Here is a 24,107-nt window from a genome sequence, read left to right as displayed (position 1 = left end):
TGGAAATAGGATATTAAATGGGCTGCGCAAGGTCTATATCATTGGATATGTAGTTACGCACCATCTTGGTGGTGTTATTTGTTTACATTTGGACACCAAAATGTTGATGTTCTTGACCCCGCGCACGGGCCATAAAATATAGCACCCTATCCGTGCAAGGGATATTAGTACGTTAGTATATCCTATATTTTTATATTCTAAACTTATAATATAACTAGTTATGTAACTTAGCTACCCCTTATCTTATAGCTTAATTAGTTCTAGAGCTTTCTATACTATCTTAACTGACCTATTTATGTCCTCTTTTAGTAGTATAATTACTGCTAATATAAGGTCCATAATATTATTCCCCTTCTCTCTATCTTCGTCCTTAAAGATATCTTATATCTTTAAGTCGTCTATTAAAGGTATAGCATTCTCGTCTTTAATTTAATAACCTTTATTATCTCTAATACCTTTTATTAAATTCTTATTTTCTAATTACTATAACTAGCTTATTTTAATTATTCTTTTATTTAGTAAAAAATTAAAATAAAGACTATATATTAGGGAATAGAGGTTCCTTTGTAAGTAAGGCACGCTTGCTTTTTTACCCTAATTTAGCTAAGACCTAACCTTAACCTCGACTATAAAAGGCCTTCTTCCTCGCTACTTTTGCCCTTATACTCTATTTCTTCTTTTCTTTCCTGCTACTATACTACCTTAGACTCTAACTATTAGCTATAAGGTATATTTAATCCCCTTAGTGTCTATATAGGTGTTACAGAGTAAGTATATATATAAGCGACGATAATATATAGCAAAGTAGATATTATTATGCTATGTATATAAACCGTATAATAAAATTAGGACGTTATATAAGGAAAGAAGGTAAAAAAACGGGAAGAAAGGGTATATATTATTATCTTAGTTGCTTAGTTAATATATGCACGGAGCAGAATAGAATTTAGGTAGTAGTCTTAGTAGATGTCACGGCACTGACCTAACACGTTGTTATGACTTAGTGTTGTCATGACACGAGCACAGACCTGATCCCTAAGCGGCGTGTATATATACTGCCTCACCTCCTACATAGATCCTCACACGACATCGTTTGTCAATAATATACAGTCACCTCGTACATCGTACCTTGACAGCTGGCACGTACTGTGACAGCAGAACTTAGTAGGATTTAGTAAAACTTAGCAGAATATAGCAGAATATAGCAGATTGCTATTCAATTACTATAAATTACTATTAGATTATTATCTCGTGGTTAGTCTTTAATTACTAAGTTAGTGGAAATAGATAAATATGTATAAGGTATTACGGGGGTGTCCTATAATAGTACCCCCCTTTAAACTTAAGCTTTTGCGAGATAGGGCTATAGTAGTTCTAAGTAGAATTTTTAAAAGTCTTCTGCGGCTTATATAAGTCCTATAGAGTTAATAGGTTCCTATAAAGGTTTAATAAAGCCTCTTTATTTCGTGAGGTACATATATTAGCATTTCCTTTTATTATACTTAATATTGTTAATTCTTTTAATAAAGTTCTTATTTTTACTATCTACTTTAGTTAATAAAGAGGGTTTTATATATATTTAGACAGGGCGTCTAATATAGGGGTAGTAGGGTAAAGGACTAATATATAGAATATAGGGTGGATTTTAACCGTATTAGGGAGTTTTAGTTAGTAAGTATAGAAGGAAATAACCTTCTTAACCTTATAAGGGCCAGCGTTCTTCTAGTTAAGTTTTTTAGTAGGTTATTTTATATTTATATTTCTTATATTTAGCTAAATAAAGTTACTAATTTAATAGGCTAGTGCTAGGGTTCGGGTTATATTTACTACGGCTTTATAGACAAATTGGGCCTATATTATCTTGTTAGTAAGAAGCTATTATAGTTCCTTTATCTTTATAAATTTATTTACTTCTATAACTTATAAGGCATAATAAGCGGGGTAAGGAATATTACTAAAGGGTTTAAAGCCTATTTATAGATATTAGCCGTAGTTAGCTAGATATAGAGAGACCTTTATAGTTTTTAAAATAGAATTATTTATAGTAAATTTAGTAAATATAAGCGAGTTAATCTAGTTATCCTATAAATATAATATATATATCCAAATATACTATTCTATTATAAGATTTATATATTTTATTTAACCGTCTATTTTTAGGTAATATATAGTAGATAGCAGTATTTTAATAAGGAGTTAGGTAGTTAGTTTTTTCTAAAATATAGTGTTGGGAATATAGGTAAGTTGCTATCACGCGAGGCAAGTTGCCGTCACGTAAGGCAAGTTATCGTCACGTGTCGCCGCGGCACTAGCGTAGCGAGGAGCCTAGGGCTCCTCGCCCTCCCTCATTCTAGACAATTAGCTTATTAACTAACAACTATTATACTATCTGCAACCTGTAGATATATAATATTACCTTATAAAACTAACACTAATTAGTGGTTAACTTTACTATTATACTATAAAATAGCTAGGTATTCCACTAAGAAAAAATAAGCTACTATACTAGTGCTACTTATGCTAGAGGAAGCTGTCTTTTAAGGTTAGAACTAGTCCTAAACCTTAAATAGAACTCTTCTATAAATCTAAGGATTTAAAGGCCAGAACTAGTCCTAAGCCTTTCCTAAATTATAGATTCTTGCGTCTATTATATAGAATAATACGCTTTATAAGTCTTTATAATTTAAGGCTAGAACTAGTCCTAAGCCCTATAATTATAGATTCCTATTATAAACGCGTTTTAAATAATAAATATATTATAAACGTGTACTAAATAATAATCCCTATACTAATAATACTTCCCTCCCTCTAAAAACATAGCTACGCCTACTTTAAACAACTGGGAAGACTTATTACTACTAGGGGTAGCTGCGTACACGAAACTTATTAATAAAGATTAGGATAAATTTACCTTTAATATAATAACTTATACCGTAAAATAAGTTAATAGCTTTTTCCTATACTATATTTTATTCTACTAAAGTAAATATTATACTAATTTATAGCTGTGGGAATATTTTAGGGAGGATTTTATAGGATGGACTGCCGACACCTAGGCACTTAGTAATATTAATATTATTTAGAATTTTTAAGACTTCCTTTATAGGAATAGGGTATTTTTTTTTTATCCATTGTATTATACTACGTACAATACTGCGCATGCAGCCTTAGGCTATGGCGCTATAGTTCTATATACATAAATCCTTTCTAGGCAGCTTAATATGTACTAGTAACTATGTCCTAATAGTTTATAAACCCCTAAATTAGGAGTTTATAGTTTCCTAGTAAAATACTAAGATACTACAACTACTAGGGAATGAGAAAATGGTAAGAAAAACTATAAGAAATCCTAAGCCCTGTCCCTGTCCTTTTGCAATTTATTTCTGTTCTTTTGCTCTCTAATATCTTTTTAAGAGCCTAGTAGGAGTTGCCTCCTTCTAGAATCCTATCTGTTTTTATTCTTCCATAGAATCTTCTTCGCGTACTAGTTTAGCAGCTTTAAGAGTCTCGCAGTCTTTACTATTAGCAAAGTGTTTTTCTTTACAATTAATGCAAAGAGGGGTGGTATGCTGGCAAGGCTTGCCTATTATTATACAGGTAGAACAGGAATGGTCTTTAGATAGATGTGCAGCCGCACAGTATCTGCANGCCCTAGTAGAGCACCTGTCTCCTATATGGCCAAATTTTTGGCAGCTCGTANACTGNGTAGTAGGAGAGACTTNGAGGTATTTTACTACCTTAGTAGNTNTACCTGCAATTNATATCTCTTTTTNCTTAAGGATTTCTTGTCTTTTTTCTTCGTTCTCTATAGTAAAAACTATAGAGCCAAATCTGGTCTGTAGATTATGTCTTTTTACACTAGATAAGATCCATCTAAGTAGTCCTTATATCCTTATAGGATTAAAGGTCTCGATTTTTTCTTTTAGAAGCTTAGAGCCTCCTTCTCCTAAGAAAGGTAGGGTAGGAACCCCATGGGCTATAATTTAAACCTAAGGTTCTAGTTTTTGTTCTCTTTAAAAGGTAAAGCAGTTATGCCAGATTTCTTTATATTTAACTAGGAAATCCGCATTATACTCTTCCGTAGTTGTAAGAAAAATATTTTGTTTTCCTTTAGTTCTAGCTATAGATGCTAAAACAGGTTTTTCTACTTGCAGTTTTAATGCAAATAGTTAATTGACTTTGTTTCGTATAGAGAAGGTATCCAAAGGTTAGTCCTTTTGGTCTGTAATTAGGACTAGCTTTCTTTCTTATAGCTGCTTTTTCTTACTTCTAGTAGAAGTAGAAGGAGTAGGAAATAGTAGTAATAAGGAGGGTAGAGAGGACGAAGTAGGGAGGTCCTTCTTTAGCCTCTCTGCGTAGGTTTCTTTAGTAGGGGCTACCTCCTTACGGAGAGCTCTTACTTCTTCGACTAGTCCTTTTAGGACATCGTTTGTCTTTTCTTTTCCTTTTATAANGGGGTTTTCTCCTACTAGGACACTACGTGTATAGTCCTCTAGCTGTTTAACTTATTCCTTTTTATTTTCTTCTTCTTCTTCTTCTTCTTCTTCTAGCCCTTTATAGGCCTAGGTTAGGCTATCTAGAGCCTTTTATAGGTATTGTTCTGGAGAAAGGGGAGTGAAAGATATACTATGTATACCAGCCGTAAAAGTCCTCATTTTAATTGTCTTTTTTACAGGTTTTTAGTTTTCTTTTTCAGTAGAAGACTGAGGATGTCCTCTTTTTTCTCCTGTCCTAAATAGGCCAGGGGAAGGAGAAGGGGCAGAAAAAGTGAGTGTAGATATAGACTTATTATCACTTATTTCTATAGAAGGTTTCTTTTTAGGCCTACCGGGCCTTGGCATTTTGTATCTTATAAGGGGGTTTTCCTAGTTTTTACTATCCTTATACCCTTTTCTCCTTACTAATCCTACTAGAAGATTTCTGGGGAGATTAGGCTAAGAGGTAGTAGAGAAACTAGCCCCTATTTTATAGTTTTGGTATTAGTAGTAATAGTAGTAGGTTTGGTGTTCCTGTCCGTGCCTCGCTTATAAGCTAGGGCCACCCTTAGAGAAAATTTTCTGTTGGGAAAAGGGGGTAAAACGACAAATAAATCCACCTCTAGCTCGCTAGGCAGTAGGAATTAGGTCTTGAAGGTTAGAAAATCGATTGTTTTTGATGGTAAGATGGGTATGCGTAAGTTTTGGAGTGTGGCGCTACCTTTTGGTAAGGTTGCATGTGTGGTAAAGGGTGACTAATAGGGTATATATTACTAAAGATAGTAACCTAATTACTAGTAATATTTAGGCTGTTATTATTAGTATAGAGGAACTAGTATAGACGGAAGCTAAGATTATACGTTAACTACGGAAACCTAGAACCAACCTATACTCTTTAAAAGGCAACTTTAATTTGGAATAAAAACCCCTAGGACGCTAATTCCCCACCTAAAGGTGCTCTCCCACTTAGAGGTGCTCTTTTACCTAAAGGTGCTCTCCTACCTAAAGGTACTCTTCCTTCACCTCCGCTACCCCTAACTCCTCTACTCTAGCCAACCGGCGAGCCTTTACTATAAGAAGTTATAAATCTAATAAAGGTATATTTGGATAAGGAGAAGAAGTTTAGAGGAGAACTATATAATATACTTAGAATAAAACTATAGGTCTTTTATAACTGCTACAGCAAGGCTAAAGTTTAATGCTACTAGTTTTATTATACTTTTTTAGTTATATTAAAGGGATAGGCGGCAATATTTTATTATAACTATATTACGGGTAGAAACTATAGCTTTAGTATAATACTTTAGCTTACTAGAGCCCACTTTAAGACCAATAAGAATTGCTAACTTTATATATCTAAATAGCGGAAGACTATATTCTAAAGAGTTATCACTTCTAACTTAATACAGACTTATTTAGAGTGCCTTTAACTACTCTTTAATAAACCCTAGAAAATTTAATATAGCTTTACCAAAATTTACTAAAATAAGAATAGTCTAAGGGACTAGGTTATCTTAGCCTACTATAGCGTTTTTAAGTGTAATTTAGCGCTATATAAACCTATAGATATATTTAAAGGAGTATATACTAAGCTGCGCTCCGCTATAGGTACTATAATATAAATATAAAAATCTTAATAGTTTTATACTAAAAACCTTACCTAACTAAGTATTCCTAATTAATATAATTATAACTAGACTAACCAAATATATAGTAGCCGTAGTAGGGAATATAGTAAAGGGTATAATTAACGTTAACTATAAGGTAATTATGGAGGAGGTTTATTTCGAAGTAATTACTAGAAGAAGTGCTATGTTTATAAAAAGCCAAATTACTAATTAACTAGACACTCCCTTAATAAGTAAAAGGAGGTATATAATAAGTTTTATTAGAGTATAAGAAATATTAGAAATTATAAAGTTACTATAGTCTACTTCTAAAGCTTCCTAGTTTAATATAAAGGCGTAAAAGATTTTAGGGGTAAGGTTAATAAGGTTAAATAGCTCCTTATAGATATAGAAATAAGGACTACTCTCCTAACTAATACTTTACTAAATATAGTAAGGTAAATAGTATATAAACTATCGCTATTCTTAATAACTAATCTACGCTCTATTCTATTACGAAATTAAATATCTTTAATAAGCCAAAGAAAAGTTCCGTATTTTCCTTTAATAATAGATACTTAGCAAATATCTTCTATAGTATTATACCGGATATAGGAGCTGCAGGAGTATCTATAGTAGGAGAACCTTAAGTTTAAGCTCTCTAGTAGCTTAGTAGCTCTATTTAGATTAACTAATTAACGGCAGGCCAATATATAATTCGTTTTAGTAAATATACTATAATCTCTTTTAGCACAATTAGGGTCTAAACCCCCTTAGGATATATTACTTTCCACATTATTCCCATAAATACTCCATTTCTATTCTATATTAAGGATATAAATAAATTAGGCGTTAAGCTTAATAACCTTAAGAATATACTTATATTAGGAGATAATTAGGTGCCTGTTATACGTAAATAGGGTTACCCTTAGTTGCTTCTTTAATAGCTAGAAAAGAGCGTTGCTTAAAGCTATTTAACTAAGTTAGAGTTACGCTAACTACACCGTTGTTTTAGTTACCCATTAGTTCACTAATTACTTAGGGTTCTCCAGTAAATAGGCTATAAAGTTAAAATTAAGGCAATTAAACATTGTATAAAGTACTATTATTATTACTAAATAAACCAGAAGTCCCTTAGCCGATTTAAGTTTACCTTTAAAAATAACTATAACTTTAACTTTTATATTATTGTTAACGTTATATATCTTAGCGGTAAGCTAGTACTCTAAGTTATTAACTTCTTAACCTCCTTCTAAGCCGTATATTTCTTAAAGGATATATTAGCTAGGAACGTATAGGATACCCTTTAATTATACTAGATTAATATCTATCTAGGACCCCTTAATTAAATCGTCTATAATATAGGAAAAAACATCTTATCTATAGAGTTTTAATAATAGATAAAGGTAATGGCAATTAAGGTTAAGGAAGTCCCTATTAAGGTATATAATAGTATTAAAAAAGTAAAGCAATATTATACGCTATTACGCCGCGTATATAAGATTATCTCTTTAAAACTAGAGGACGCTAGTAAAAAACTTACCTTATAAATAGNTATTAAAGCTATTAATAATTCCGCTAGCCCGGATAGACTTATACCTATATTACTAGTCTTTAGCGCCCACCCTTAAATAACTAATAATTCTTTACTATCTCCTTCTATTATATAATAAGCTAAGGCTATTTATAAGGTAATGAAGAAGTTATAATATCTCTACGCTATATACTAGGTTAATAATGCACTAGGAATAAGAAATGGCCTAAATACCTTAACTACGCTTAATCTGCTACTCTAGTCTAAGGTACGCGTATAGCGTAAAAAGGGAGGGTAGTTAGGCCTATATTAACTTATTGCAATTAATATAACAGAACCTTATAGCAAGAACTACAGTAGGTCCTATTAATAGGCTAGGTGTGTAGGTAATGCAGGAAGTCAACAACGTAATAATAACTAGTGGAGTGGTTACCTAATAGATTAACTCTAATTATATTCTAAGAATTACTACAAGGAAGGAACTATCTAGGTAGGGACTAAGGGTCCTTAAATACACATCCGTACTCCTATAAAATCCTTCTTATACGTAATATACGTGTTATACGTAAGGTACGTAAGTTCCTCTTATTCCTCTTATTTAATACGTAGCACGTTATATAACCTTGGTTACTATTTCTCGTTATATAGCTTTACGGGTTCTATCCTAGACCGTGCCTATATTAACTAGCTAGCCTCTTCTAACTCTTCTCTAAGTAGTTATAACATTATACTTAAGGCGTCCGTAACACTATCTCCCTCCTCTCTATCTTTGTCCTTAAAGATACCTAGTATCTCTAAGTTATTTACTAGAGGTACAATATCCGTCTAATTAATTTAGTTAATATTATTACTTATAATACCTAAAGCATCTTCCTCTTTATACTCGCAACGTTGTGCCCGCACTATTGCTGCTATATTATCGCTTAGTGAGATTATACCATCTCCGTATTCTTGTTATATAAAAGAGGGGTTAGTTTATGTTATGCTAGTGAGTCCTTTATCTTAATAACCGTCCTCTTATTTGGAGTATACTAAAGCGAATATTTAATTATCTTGCGATATTCGCTCTACTTCTAACGCTAAGTATACGCGTTTTATAACTCTTAATAGTCTCTAAGTTCCCTAAGTAATTTATTATAGGGTCTTATGTTTAATCTGCTGCTATAAAGCTTAATAGTAACCTGGCGTAGGCTCTTGCTAAACTTAAGTATTCCCGTAACGCGGAATAGAAGGCCCTAGATGCTTAGATCGCGGCATCTACTTAGCTGCTTTGTCTTAAGAAGGTTTATAAGAAGGTTTATTTTAAGGAGTAAAAACTTATAAAATAAGGTTTATAGGAACTTAGTAATAAAAAAACGGATTCTCTTTTAATAGAGAAGGAAATAACTCCAAGTAGCTTGGCAGTCGCTCTTCCTAGGTCCCCCTTAGGTAACTCATTCTTTAGCGATTCTCCTTTATTAATGTTGCCTAACCTTTTCTCTTCTAATACTCTTATACCTTTCCTATAGCGTTTTTTAGGTTCTCTAGTAGCTCCTAGGTAGTCTTATTATAGCCTATCTACTTTACTTTATACCATATTTTATTATCTACGTCCTTATAATTAATAATCTTTAAAACTTGCTATTTATCCTCTTCTTGTCCTCTATACGTGTCTACTTTATAAACCAGTAGCTTAATATTCCCATATACTGGCTCTAGCATTGCGATATACTATATAGGGTAGATCTTTATCCTAGCTAGTAGGTTTAACTTAAATATAACTAATAAAATTTTCTGCGCAATTTTAAAAGGTCCTAGTCTAACGTAGTCCAACTTCTTACTTAGTCGTCAACTTTTGAAATTTTTGTGTAGTAGCTATACTTTATCTCCCTCCTTAAGATCTAGTCCCTTAGATCTCTTAGCATTGTAGTACTTTTTCATTCTTTGCTATACCACCTTAGCTGTTTCTGTAAGGTCTGCATAAAGATTTATTAAACTCTTTATTCTTTATTTAGCTATACTACTTATCTTCTTTGCTTAACGTGGCGATAATAAGGTCCTTAGCTTATATCCGTAATTCGCCTTAAATAGTAATATGCCCATTCCTTCTTGTGGTGTTACATTATATATAAACTATATAACTGGTAATAGTAATACCTAATTATTCTATGTATAATTAATATAATGCCTTAGATACTGTTCTAGTGTCTAATTTAATCTTTCTGTTTAACCGTCTGTCTGTGGATAATATGCGGTAAAAGTTGCTGCTTAAACTCCTTATTCCACCAAGAATACCTCCTAGAATGCTGCTACGAATCTTAGATCTCTATCCAATATAATTTTACTTAGTACTCCATATCTTACAAATACTTCTTTAACGTAGATTTTAGCAATATCCTCCGCTAAGATTTCTTCTGTATATGCTATAAAGTATCCCCACTTTATTAGCTTATTTACTATCACTAAGATTATATTATAATCTTATCCGGTAATAAGATCTCTTAATTTTAGTAACTTAATAATAAAGTCCTATAATATGACCTCCTATAGTCTTTCTAGTATTTTAATAGGTTATAGCTCTCCGTATAGCTTATACCTTATTAGTTTATTTTTTAGTAACTTATCTTACTAGTCTCTAAATTCTATTAATAATATACTCCTCTTTAAGTCTTAATACTAAGCCTGTAGCTCCATTGTGTCCTTAAGTTAGTCCCTTATAAAATAACTTAATAAATTCTTTTATAATGTTTCTTAGCACGTATATTACTTCTTAGTTTTTATACTACTCTGAGTTTAGATCCTCTACCTATACGTCTTAGATCTTTTATAACTATTTACTCTCTAATAATTTATAGGTCTAACTAATTTCTCTTATTGCTGCAATTTTCGGATAATTATACCTAATTAATCCGTCTATGTCTTTTCGTAGTAAAGCCCCCAATGGCTTTTTATTATTTTATAATTTAGCTTTTCTGCTTAGAGTATCTGCTTATGTATTGTCTATACCCTTAGTATACTAAATCTTAAAATAGTATTCTGTAAGTATCTCTACCCATTTAACCTATCTCTAATTAAGTTCTTTTATTATTAGGAACCCTATTAGGTTTTTATAATCTGTCTTAACTATAAATAGTTTCTCTATACCTTATAAGAATGCTCTCTATTTCTAAAGTGCTGCAACTATACCTAATAACTCCTTATTATAGATGTTATAGTTTAGTTCTAGTGGTGTTATCTTTTAACTATAATATGCCACTGGGTACTATCCATCTTTATATTTCTATAGGAAGCACACTCCTAGTATAAAGTCTAATATATTTATTTTAACCACTGTCTCTAGTTTCAGTTGGTAGATTTTAAGGATTAGGTCCTAAGTAAACAACTCCTTAACCTCTTTAAATAGTTTCCTCTGCTCTTCTCCCTATACCTAAGGTTCTTCTTTCTTTATTAACCTTATAAATGGCTTAATATCCTTTAACTATTAAGCTATAAACCTTCTACAGTAATTATAGAACCCTAAAAATAACCTTAACTATATTACATTTTCTAGTTCTTGCCAATTTACTATAGCCTTAATCTTCTTTAGATCTATACTAAGTTGGCCTAGTTTAATAATAAATCCGACGAAATCTATCTTCCTAGTAAAGAACTTGCATTTCTTAATCGCTACTAGCATCTGTTCTTCTTATAGTCTCTTTAAGACCCATTTAACGTATTCTCTATGTTCTTCCTTACTTATTAAGTAAATAATAATATTATTAAGGTATACTATAACAAATTTATCTAAGTATTCTCTTAATATATTATTAATACGCTTCTAAAACGTTGCTAGTGCGTTTATAAGCCTAAATTGTATAACTAGTAGTTTATATAGTCCTTCTTTTAACCTAAAGACTGCCTTCTATTTGTTGCCTTCCTTAATTCTAATCTAATAGTACGCCCATCTTAGATCTATCTTCGTAAAGATTTACGCATTGCCGATTCTGTCTTAGATTTTGCTAATTAAGGGTAAAGGATACCTATCCTTCCTAGTAATGCTATTTAACTATTTATAGTTAATATATAGTCTAAGTTTTCCATTTTTCTTTAGTACGAACAATACTGGATATCCTGCTAATAACTATAATAGTCTAATGTATCCCTTTTATAAGTTCTCCTAAATAAACTCTTTTAGTGCTCTTCCTTTTTCTTTAGTAAGCTTATAGATTAGAAAGAACCTTAGACTTATTCCTAGTTCTAATTCTATTTTATAGTCCCACGCTATATATTTTAACAGCTTTTCACTTTCTAGTAACTATAATTTCTTGCCGTACTTATGGTATCTCTTTGGTATATAGCTTATTCCTTTTTCTATTTCTTTATAGGTCGCCCCTACTTAGTACTATACTATCTTAGCTTTTTATCGTATCTTATAGCGTTAAGTATCTTTTATATTAACCTAACCTATAACCTAATTAATCTTTAGATTATATTCCTATAACTAAGGCATTCCTAATACTGCCTTATTATTCCCTAATGGTAATATATTAAAAGACATCTTAATTTATCTTCCTTTAATGGTTATCTAAATAGGTCCTATTTTAAGATTAATAATACCTCCTCTATAGGCTATTAGATCTCCTAAAATTATAACTAATAAATAAGGGTACTCCTTTTACTTATATGGTAGCCCTATCCTTTTAACTACTACTAGTAAGATATAGTTCCTTATTACTCCACTATCTACTAACGCTTTAAACTACTAATCTTGCCATTTAACTCGTAAATTTAGGTATTATCCTTAAATTCCTTTAAAGGTCTAAGGCTCTACTACTGGCTCCCTCTAGTCCTATAGGCCTCTACTTTTCCTAACTATTAGCTGCTTAATCCTAGTTATACTTAGTCTAACTTAGGCTAATACTTAGTTTATTTTTTATCTTTAATATGCTATAGACAGGTATTCTCTGGATATTCCTACTATTATTGTCCATCTAGGCATTCTTCCATAAGGAATCTTCTTAATTAAAGTATTAAGTCTCCTAACTCCTAAACTTCTACTAGATGCCAGCCGTGCATATACTTAGCATTCCTATACTATCGCTCCTTTGGCGCCTAATATATCCTTATAGGGTATTTCCAATTCTTTTCTTTCGGGTTTTTATATATTTCGCATATATTATCTATATATACAATCCATAATAGCGTATAGTATGCTAGGTGCTTTGGGTTAACTTTTAACTTATCTTTATCTTTAAGTTTAAACCTCTATTATACTAATCTAAACATCGCGACTTTATTCGCAGGTACTAAGATGCGTCTCTTGCTTCTCTAGTCCTCTAATCGTTCCTCTAGATCCTTTAATATTATAATTAAGGCTCCCTTAATATAATTTATTGCTTTTTCCATAATTAGGTGGTTTTAGATGACTTTCTTATCCAACTACATATAGAAATCTTCCTACTTATTATTATGTCTCTGCCTATACCGCTTTTAGTACAGCTGTTAGAGTGTATACGGCTTATCTATAAGGAAGTATCTTCTTATTACTATATCGTAACAGCCCTTTATATGTTGTTCCTTAAACCTAGTTAGAATCCCTAAATCCTCTTTATTTTCCAGTTTAGTAAGCTACTTGGCTCTTAGTATGCCTGCTCTTAGCCTATTAGTAATTCTTTATACTGGTACTCTGTCTTATATACAACCGAATATGCTAGATCTTACGTCTAGTCCTTTCTTTTACTATATAAGTATTCTTGCTCTAAACTTATCTATGGTTTTTTATGGTTTACGTCTTATAATTAGATCCTTAAAGTCTTTTTACTTCTTAATTATTATATTAACCCCTTAACCTCTAGTCCGAGCACTATATTTTACTAGTAAGTCCTCTAGATCTATATATCTGTCTCCTAGCCTAACTGCTGTTTATATTGCAGATTCTCTAATCTATAATAAAGCCATTTGCTTCTTGCCTATGGGTGTTCTAATTTATACTTTAAATTCTTAACCCCTTAAATTCTTTAATCCTAAGCTTGCTTCTTTCTTAAGCTATATCCCTGCCTTAGTCTAACTAGGCTTTATAGGTGTTCTTATCTCATCTTAAGAGTCTTAAATCTCACTTATCTCGTCTTAAGAGTCTTATGCCTTTAGGAAACTTTGTCCTGAGCTTATTCGTATATTACTAAACTAAGCTATTACTCTGCTTTATCGGTTATCATCTATTATAGGTCCTTAAGCTTGCCTTATCTTATCTTAAGAATCTTAGTCGTCTCTTATCTCGTCTTAAGAATCTTAAGCCTGTGGCTTTTTGCCTTTATCGAGTGGTAAGCTAGCACTAGCAGTCGTCTGCTTACTTAATTGTCTCTAAATGTTACTCCTTCCGTCTTATAAAGCGATAGATGCCGTATCTAACGGTGTTATAATGCCCATTACTAAACCTTGCTCTATAGTGGTTTTAGTCTCTGCTTCTATTACGTTATTAAGGTTTAGATACCCCTAATTAGTTCCTTTACTGTCCTTATTACTGTTAATTAATAAGTACTCTAACTCTATTGTTATTATTACTAATTATTGTCCGTATATTGCTATAATATCTTAATCTAGCTCGTAGAGTTAATCTTATTCTTTATCTAACTCTTTAGTTCCTTTAAGTCCTCTTAACTCTAGCTCTTATGGCCAATAACTTACACCGTACTTGGCGTCTTTATAAATTTAGTATGCGTTATTATAATAAAACGCAAAACTTCTAATTAAATATTCTTTTGTTCCTTGCAGTATACTATTATCCCTTTATACGTATATATTACATACTATTAGTCTAGTTCCCTTTACCGCGTAATATCTCTAACCATCTTTATAGTCTCTAGCGAAATAACCCTATTTTCCGCAATTTATATAAGCTCTATCTTTAAACCATTACTTTTGCTATAGAGTCTACTTAAACATCTTTCGTTATTGGGATCCTTAGTTTAGCCTATACTCCTTAGTCCTGTAATTACTTAATCCTTAACTTCTAGGTTTCTATAGTTGCTTTCCCCATCTCTTATAGGTTTCTTTAGTACCGCTTAGGTCTATTAGCTCTACGCCATACTATAGTTTCTAATTTAGCTTTAGTTGTTATATACTTTACGTCTTATATAACTATAGAACTCTATCTTAGCCCTTCTTAGCCTATTCCCTTTAGAAGATCCTATTATCGATCTTAATCGCTTAATCTATTAATTCCCTTAGGGTATCTATATCTTCTATTAGAATAATTACGTCCTAGACTTTAGCCTTTAGTCCCTATTTATACTGTGCTATAAGCACCTTATTATTCCATTTGACCTATATAGCAAGTATTTAAAACTATATTATATACTTAATTACTAAAGTTTGCTATATTAGGTCCTAAAGCTTTTTTTTTACTATAGTTGTTACTTCCGGGTCCCTAAATATCTGTGTTAATTATTCCGCGAATTCTGCCTAGCTAGAAAACACAAATCGTACCTCTTAATTAGTAGTAGTTATTCCGTTAGTCTATATTTCCGTTAAGTAGGGTTTAAACTATTTAAGTGCCCTTCCTATTAAGAATAGTCCTGCGTAGGCTATCTGATCTATTAACGTAGCTAACTTAGCCCCTTCTTATATGACTTTAAAATGCATTTACGTAAGAAATCCTTTAAGCTTTAATCTCTCTCCTAAGAATTGTTTAATTAAAGGTAACTTAACCTTTGCTACTCCAATTCCATTAAGTCTTTCTTTAAGTATTTAGTTATTCTTATTTAACCTATTAACAATTTCCTGTAACTGCCTAATCGTAACTGGTTATGAGTTAGTATTTTACATACTTATATCTCCACTTAATCTTAAGGTAGTTGCTACCGTTAACGGCGTTATAGTGGCTGCTTTTAGTGGCATATTGTTTAACTTCTAAGACCGTAACTAGGTAGTAATTGTATAACGGAACCTTATAGTAAGAACTACGGTAGGTCCTATTAATAGGCTAGGTATATAAGTAATATAGGAAGTTAATAATATAATAATAACTAGTAGAGTGGTTGCCTAACAGATTAACTCTAATTATATTCTAAAAATTACTATAAGGAAGGAACTATCTAGGTAGGGACTAAGGGTCCTTAAATACATATCCGTACTTCTATAAAATCCTTCTTATACGTAATATACGTGTTATACGTAAGGTACGTAAGTTCCTCTTGTTCCTCTCGTTTAATACGTAGCACGTTATGTGACCTCGGTTACTATTTCTCGTCATATAGCTCCACGGGTTCCATCCTGGACCGTGCCTATATTAACCAGCTAGCCTCTTCTAACTCTTCTCCAAGTAGTCGTAATATTGTACTTAAGGCGTCCGTAACAATTAATAGTTAAACTTATACTATTTAGATGCCTTATAGACCTACTTAATTCCGTTTAACTGTTATTAAGCCTTATTATAAAGATAACAGTTCTAAGCCTTTATAGGATGCCCTAGAGGGGAACTATAATTAACGTGCTCTAAAAGGCGACTATAATTCTAATATAATTATAGTAGAGGTTCCGCAACTATAACACGGTAAAAGTCGCCCGAAGGAATTATAAAATTGCTAATATTTTATTAATTTTAAAGAGCAATTTGTTGCCGCTATTAAGAATAGAGTTAAGTTATTAATAGCCTTTATAATAGCTAAGGAGAAGGCTAACTTTAAGCTCGTAAAACAGCTCTAAAAGGAAGGTTGTATTATAACTCCTAAAGCTCCTTTTTAAGCATCCAATAAGTAAGAGATCAATAGTCTTATTATAAGAGAAGTCTTTAAATTTGAGAAGTATAACCCTACTAAGTTTAATAAAGTTCGCATCTTTAAGTTAAGAATAGTTAACGAGATTAAAGGTAAAGCTACTAACGCCCTATTTAAGAAATTAAGGCTTATTATTTAAGGTTATAACAATAATAGTAAGAAGGTAATTCTTATATAATCTCCTATAATTTAACAAGCTAGTTAGTAAATTATTATTACGCTAGCTCCCTCCTTAATAAAAAATAGAATAGCGGTTTATTTATAAGATATTACTTAAGCCTATACCTAATTAGAGACGCACCTTTAGCGCTTAATATTAGTATACCTTCCGGAGTAAATTCGCCACCAGTATCCTAAAGATATAATTATAGTTATGCTTAAGCCATTATATAGAATTGCAGAGGTAGGAACTTACTAGTAGGCTACCTATAATAAGCACTATAAAGAGAAGCTTTTAATAACTACTTTTATATTTAATCCCTACTTCCTTATTATAACTACGGGAACTCTATTTAGAATTGTCGGCATATAAACTAACGATATAATTATCTTAGGAGACGACTAGTTTTTAGCTCTTAAAGAAGACGAGCTAGTAAAGGCAAATCTTATAGCAAAGCTAATGGAAAAGCTTAATTTAATAACACTACTACCTTTTAATAAATGTATCCTCGCCCTAAATAAGAATTCTATTACTTTACGCCAGAAGGGTTAAGGTAAAAAGATTAATATTATTAACGTTAATTCTCTAAAGTAAAGATATATAGAGTAACGCGCTTATAGAGCGTATATTACTTCTATGTATTAACCCAAGGCTTTATTTAATCTCTCTATTACCGCCTAACACTAGAAACCAACTAAGGACAACATTCTTACCTTAAATAAACGTCTTTCTTTGTAAATAAACTATCTTAATTAGGGACTACTCTACGTACCTATTAATCTTCCTACCGCTAAGCTCTTTGTATTTATTAATNGATTATTTATAAATAATAAAGATTTTAGCTCCTAGCTAGGATATAAGATTATTATTATAAATAAATCTACTAGAGAGAATAACTTTATAATTTATAGTAATCTTATCTACTAGAGCTTAACTAAAAGTAAGCGCGTTACTTAAAGCGTTCTAGCGTTAGAGATATATAAAATAGTTAGCGAAGTTAATATAGTAATTGCAATTAGAACTACCCTAAAGATAATTATAGATCGACTTAAACTTTCTGCTATCCCTATAATTATATACACTAACTTATATTCCCTTTATAAGTATTTAGCTAAGCTTAGTACTATAAAGGAAAAGCGCCTTATAATTAATATTATGGCACTTTAGAAATCCTATAAGCGTTAAAAACTCTTTAAGATTTAATAGATTAATAGGTAAGATAACTTAGTAGATATAATAATAAAGGCGAACCTAAATAAGGCACTAGAGACGTTTATTAATATAAATACTCTATATATATAAGTTAAAGGTTAGGTTAAAAGGGAGTAGGAGTATAATATTCTATAGACCCTAACTTAAACTAGCTAATTAGGATTTTCCATCCCCGGGATAAAAAATCGCTATTAGCTTACTTACTACTAGCGCCTTAGCGGCCCTTTTAACAAGATATCTATCTGCGACTCCTAAGTAAGAAAGCACTATATATTAAAAGGCAAATTTTAGGATAGCAAGACTTATATTATAATAGCAATAGTAAGTAAAAAGGATTAATATTTGTTACGCTAGTTAAGTAGTATATATATATAGATGGCGACCGTAAAAGAAGAGTTGCTAGTGTTGGGAATATAGGTAAGTTGCCATTACGCGAGGCAAGTTGCCGTCACGTAAGGCAAGTTGTCGTTACGTGTCGCCGCGGCACTAGCGTAGCGAGGAGCCTAGGGCTCCTCGCCTTCCCTTATTCTAGACAATTAGCTTATTAACTAATAACTATTATACTATCTGCAACCTGTAGATATATAATATTACCTTATAAAACCAATATATAGAGATAAACTAGCTACCTTTATTAGAGATAATTGGTTTAAGGAGTTTATAAAGCTTTTATATATAATCTAGGAATAGTTAGGCAATAATAGGTTTTAATATATTAGGGTAGGCGATTAAGTATCTTATCTTAGATAGTTAATTTATAATTACTATAATATTTATATAGCCTTTACTTACGGGGAAATTAATAATAAAGTTAATTAAGATATCCTTTTATCTTTAGTCTAGGATAGGTAGTAGCTTTAGGAGGTTGTTATATATCTTATGCGAAGCTTTAGCTTATTAGTAGATATAGCAGCTAGAGACGTACCTTTATATTATATTATATATATTCGGCTAGTAGTACTCCTATTAAAGTAGATTTAAGGTCTTTCCTTAGCCTAGGTAGCCGGCTACTAGTAGGTTATATATGTATTTAAGAAGCTTAAGCTTAAGCTAATTATAGTCGGATATAACTAGGCTGTTTTAGTAATATAAGCGGCTTCTATAAGCTTTATATTTACTTAAAGAAATCTTTTTAAAGCGTCTAATGCCATTTTATATTAGCTTAAGCGTTTATTAGATAAACTTATTATTATTTATTTATTATAATTTATTTAATTAATTAGTCCGTTATTTCAAAAATATATACTATAAGATCTTTAGTAGGAGGATTAAATAGTTTAGGATAAAGTAGGGTCTAATTTTAGTAAGAGCGCGCTTCTTTTAATACTGGCGCGTCTTATAAGCATTAGGTTAGAGTATTAGACTGCTAGCCTTAGACGCCTAGGTAATATATAATTAAAACTTAAAAGTAAGATAAATATTCCAATTAGCGGGCCTAATAATAGCTTAGCTGTTTTGTGGTTATAAAGTACTATAGATTTTTATAGTTACTAAGGACCTTAATTAGAAATCCGGCGCCTTCTAGTTTAGGCTACTATTATTTAAAATATATAATAATAGCTAGCAATTCCTTATTATAAATCTTATAGTTATATTTAGCTAGGCTTAATTATTTTAAAAAGTATGCTATAATTAGAGTATAATACTCTATCCTCGTTATATTAAGATAAGATGCCTTTAATAATATAGTAGGATAAATTAGCTTCTATAATACTTATTTAGTTTAAGTTAAAGTATTAGAGTATAGGCGTGGTAGTAAATATAACCTTTAGATAGGTAAAGGTCTTTTTATATTCCTTATTAAAGATAAAGGCTTAATTTTTTTAGCTTAGAGCTATAAGGGGTAAAACTAGGGCGGAGAAGTTATTAATAAACTGTTAGTAGGAATTAGCAAATCTTATAAAGGCTCTTACTAGTTTATAATTACTTTAACTTTTTTTAGGTCTATTTATATACTGTTTATAGAAATAAGAAGCCTAAGGTTTCGGACTTCTATTTTATAAATTTTGTATTTATTTATATCTAATTATAGACTAGCTCCTTATAGGGCTTATAAAATAAAATAAACGTATTTCTAGTATTTAGTTAAGTTATTATAGTATCTTAGAATATTGTTAATATAAGCAGTATAGAAGATATCTAGGTAGGAATATAGGGTATTATTTATATAGTGCTAATATAAGCTTAGGGCGTTTATAAGGCTAAATAGTATTACTAAGTACTTAAATAATCTATACTAGGTACGAAATATAGTAAGCTATTTATTTCTAGTAATATAGAAGCGTTTAAATATAGAGATAATATTAAGCTTTACTTAATTAGTTTAGCGTCTCTTATATTAATAGGATTGGATATTAGTTTTTAATAGTAATGGCATTAAGGGCTTGGTAGTCTATATAGAAGCGTAAACCGCCGCCAGGTTTCTTAATAAAGATTACTAGTATAGCTATAGACAAAAGGCTTACTCTAATAAATCCTTTACTTAGGTTCTTGTCTAAATACTTTTATAGTAACTTAGAGTTTGTTTTAGAATATCCTGTATAAGGGTCTAAATCTAGGCTACTTTTCTTCTTTAAGTATAATTTTATAGTTACACGGTTGGTGTTTTAGTAGCTTATTAGCTTCCTTTTATAAGAATGCATCTAGGCATTTATAATACTCTATTAGTACCTTTATATCAGGGTTAATATTTTTTTTTAGTACTAAGGTTTTTTAATATTGGCTATTATAACAGCGAAGATAAGGTGCCGCTGCTACCTCCTATAGTTATTAACAACGGTAATAGTTCTTACTTTATTAACTTAATTAATAATATATAATAGAAGATATAATCTAAATAATTTAAACTTCTTATTAAATAGAAAGGATATAAGGGATAAACCTAGGAACCTTATAAGTAAATTAGGACCAACGCGCCTTCCCTAGTAAAAGAATTCTATAAGGACTATCCTTCGCGGCTTACTCTAGCTAGATAGATATAATATAAAGGTAAATAACTACCACCTAATATAAATACATAAAACACAATAGCAGGAAGCTTAAATTTAAAAAGAACTTTAAATATATTATAATGTTTATAATACAGTTATTATAGTGCTGCAATAAAGTAGACTAAATAACTACATTATAGTATGAAGAGGGGAAGAAGGTGGAAAGGGGGTATTATATATAAATAGTAGGGCCGGCCGCTAAGTCACTAGTAAAAGGCTAGCTAATAGTAGAAAATAGTATAAGATAGTATAAAACAGTATACGTTAGGTTAATGCCGTAATAATACTCCTCTTCCCTAAATAGTTTAGTCCCTAAACTAAATAAATAACTTAAAAATAGGTAGTATATAGGGTTACCTATTTTTTACCGTAAAGATATTAGTTTTATTTACCGCCCTTAATTAAGCTAATAGCGATTTTCTATACCGGGCATAGAAAATCTTAATTAGTTAGTTTAGTAAGTAAGGTTAATAAAACTCTATACTACCACCTAAATTAATCCGCGTGGCGTTTCTTAGCAAGAATTTAGCTAAATAAATAACTTTAACTACTACTTAAAGTTCTATAACATCTTAACCACCATAAATTTTAATATAGTGGTCGGCCGTAACCTTAGCGTAACTTTTCCTTATCTTATACCCAGTTTAGGGGTTTTAGCTTTTTAGGGTGTTACTTATAAAAGCGCTATACAGCTTATTTATAACCCTTTAGGTCTTCCTCTAGCTACTAGGTTATATCCTTATAATATTTCCATTTAATCTTATAAGTTAGGCCCTAGGGGTCTTCGTTATATATATTAAGGATTTTCTTAAACTCCCATCTATTTTCTCGCTCTCTTGCGGGGGCTAAGCCTAGATAGGCTAGTCTATATACAGCTTCACGCATAGAACACGGTGTTAATAAATAACTTTGTTATTTTGCGGCACGGAGGCCTCCGTAGGCCGTGCAGGCCCGTAGGCATAGATCTTAGCCTTAGGTGTCGCGTTAATGAGGCTATAGAGCCTTCGAATTAAGCCGCTTAGAGGCCTAGCTTTCCGCCAGCTGTATATACCGGAGGAGACCCCCTAACGCACTCCTAAGAGGCAACTATCTATAGGATGGTGGGAGGGTAGAAATAAGCTACGAGAGCTGTCGTGGCGTTAAGAATTAAGCTCTGTATAGAGGTTAATGTATAATTAAGCTCTAGAGTCGCAGAGTTTCTAGATCTCTTAGCGCTACGTAACTCGCTAAAAATAGACTTCTCTATCTATTTTCTTACTCTCTTATAGGGGCTAAGCCTAGATAGGCTAGTCTATATATAGCTTTACGTATAGAACACGGTGTTAATAAATAACTTTGTTATTTTGCGGCACGGAGGCCTCCGTAGGCCGTGTAGGCCTATAGGCGTAGATCTTAGCCTTAAGCGTCGCGTTAATGAGGCTATAGAGCCTTTAAATTAAGCCGCTTAAAGGCCTAGCTCTCCACCAGCTATATATACCGGAGGAGACCCCCTAAATAATGTCTGTGCTAAACCTGGGGTGTATATAGTATTAAGGTCACGCCTAGGCCGCTATGCGGGCCGTTAAGGCCGTGAAGGAGAAGGGGAGTAGAGTTCCAGTTAGGAACTGGTGGTTAAGGCGGTATAGTACGGCCGGATTTATTAAGAAGTAGGCCTAGAAAGCGTTAGAGGTCTATTAGCCTAGCGTTTAGATCTAGCTGTTAAGTACACTACTATCGTGGGTGTATTAAGCGGCGCCCTTGCGGAAGCTATAGCTAAGGTAGCCGCTAGGCTTAACCCTAAGGTCCAGCAGCCCGGCCGTAAGGCGCTTAAGGAAGTTATTCCAGTTAAAAATAGCCCTCTTAAAGCTGAAGAGCGGCTAGCCTAGCTCGCGTAGGTCTAGTATAAAGAGGGCTTCTAGCGCTTCTACTGGGCAGGCGCTATCTCTGGATCTCGCTAGTATAATATTAACGCCTTTATAAGCTCTATCCGTCTTACTACGCTTAAGCATAAGCCTAGCGTGGTTAGCTATAAAGCGTACGTCACCTCTTATAAGCTTTATAGCGGTAAAGGTCTTATTATCCTTTCTATTGGCCGTATTATAGGTAAACTCTCCTACTCTTATAAAGCCGGCAAAGGCGACTTAATAGGCGGCCGCAAAGTTAACGTCGTCAATTAAGGGCCGGGGCGGTCTACGGCTGAGGCCTCCGGCCTAGGGTAGCACGAGGCAGCTCAATAGCTGCGACACTAGGGCCTTTAAAAGAGGCCGTCTCTCTCTAGTTACCCATTACTTAAATAGTCGGCGGCCACCATTTATAAGGCAGCGGACGTGTTTATTATTAAAGGCCTCTAGCGGGAGGCGTTTATCTACGTATACTAAGCAGAGGGTAGAGAGTCCTTAGAGTACGGAGTTAGGGCGTAGCTGCTTCTGTAATAAGGACCTAAATAGCCGTACAGTAACCCATTTAGCTAGTAAATCTGCTATAGCCGGCTATAGAGCGACTCTGTTTAAGGCGCAGAGTTTCTTATAGCTGTTCTGGTACGATTTATATAATAGCCTTATATTAGCGGATAGGCCGTTCTAGAGTAGCCTTAGGTAGGCGTTACTAAAGGTATAGGTCTCGTTCTCTTTCTAGAACTAATCGGGCGGCTTAAGGGTAAGAGGTTGCTTAACTATAGGCTTATATTAGCAATCCACTTCCTATTTAGACGTGAGAGAGTATCCGCTAGCGCGTTGTCCTCTAAGGAGAGCTATATTGGGTATAGGTTTATATCTCGCGCGGCCGCGAGCAGGAGGAGTTGTTTAAGAGGGGCGTTTGCTATACCTTTAATATATCCTTTCCGAAGGCCCTAGAGCGCGGTAGAGTTGTCGGTATATAGGACTGCTTTATAGCTATGCTACGATTAGCTAAACAGCTAAAAAGCGATAAGGATTGCCTATACCTCTTTAACGTTAATATAGGCCGTCTTAAGCTCTAGCTTAACGGCTATTATTACGGCGTGGGCTAGTAGAAGGTATAAGGCGTAGTCCCGCCAGGAGGCGTCTATATTTAATAATTTAAAGTAGAAGAGGCTAAGGCCGGCGTCTAAGGCGTCCGTAACAACGTATACCAACGGCCTAGCAGCACTATTAAGGAAGCGGACTCTGTTAAACTATAGTAGCAGATCTCTCTACTATTTAAGGTCTTCTATAAGGTCCGCTGGCAGTTAGCGCCAGCCGGCGCGGGCTATAGGGGGAAAGGCCGCAATAAATATAAATAGTGGACGTAGCTAGGTCCTTTTAAGGAGCACCACCTGCGCGCAGAAGTTAAGGTAGCTAGCGAGCAACTGCGCCTCCGTCAGCGTTAGGCTGCCTCTATTAAGCGCGTTAGCCACGGCCTAGAAGACCCAAAGCTTCTTATCCGCGGGAAGCCTGGCCTT

This window comes from Cenococcum geophilum, assembly GCF_001692895.1.
Source record: "Cenococcum geophilum 1.58 unplaced genomic scaffold K441scaffold_42, whole genome shotgun sequence".
Classification (NCBI taxonomy): Eukaryota; Fungi; Ascomycota; class Dothideomycetes; order Gloniales; family Gloniaceae; genus Cenococcum; species Cenococcum geophilum.
Note: the sequence above shows the minus strand (reverse complement) of the source record.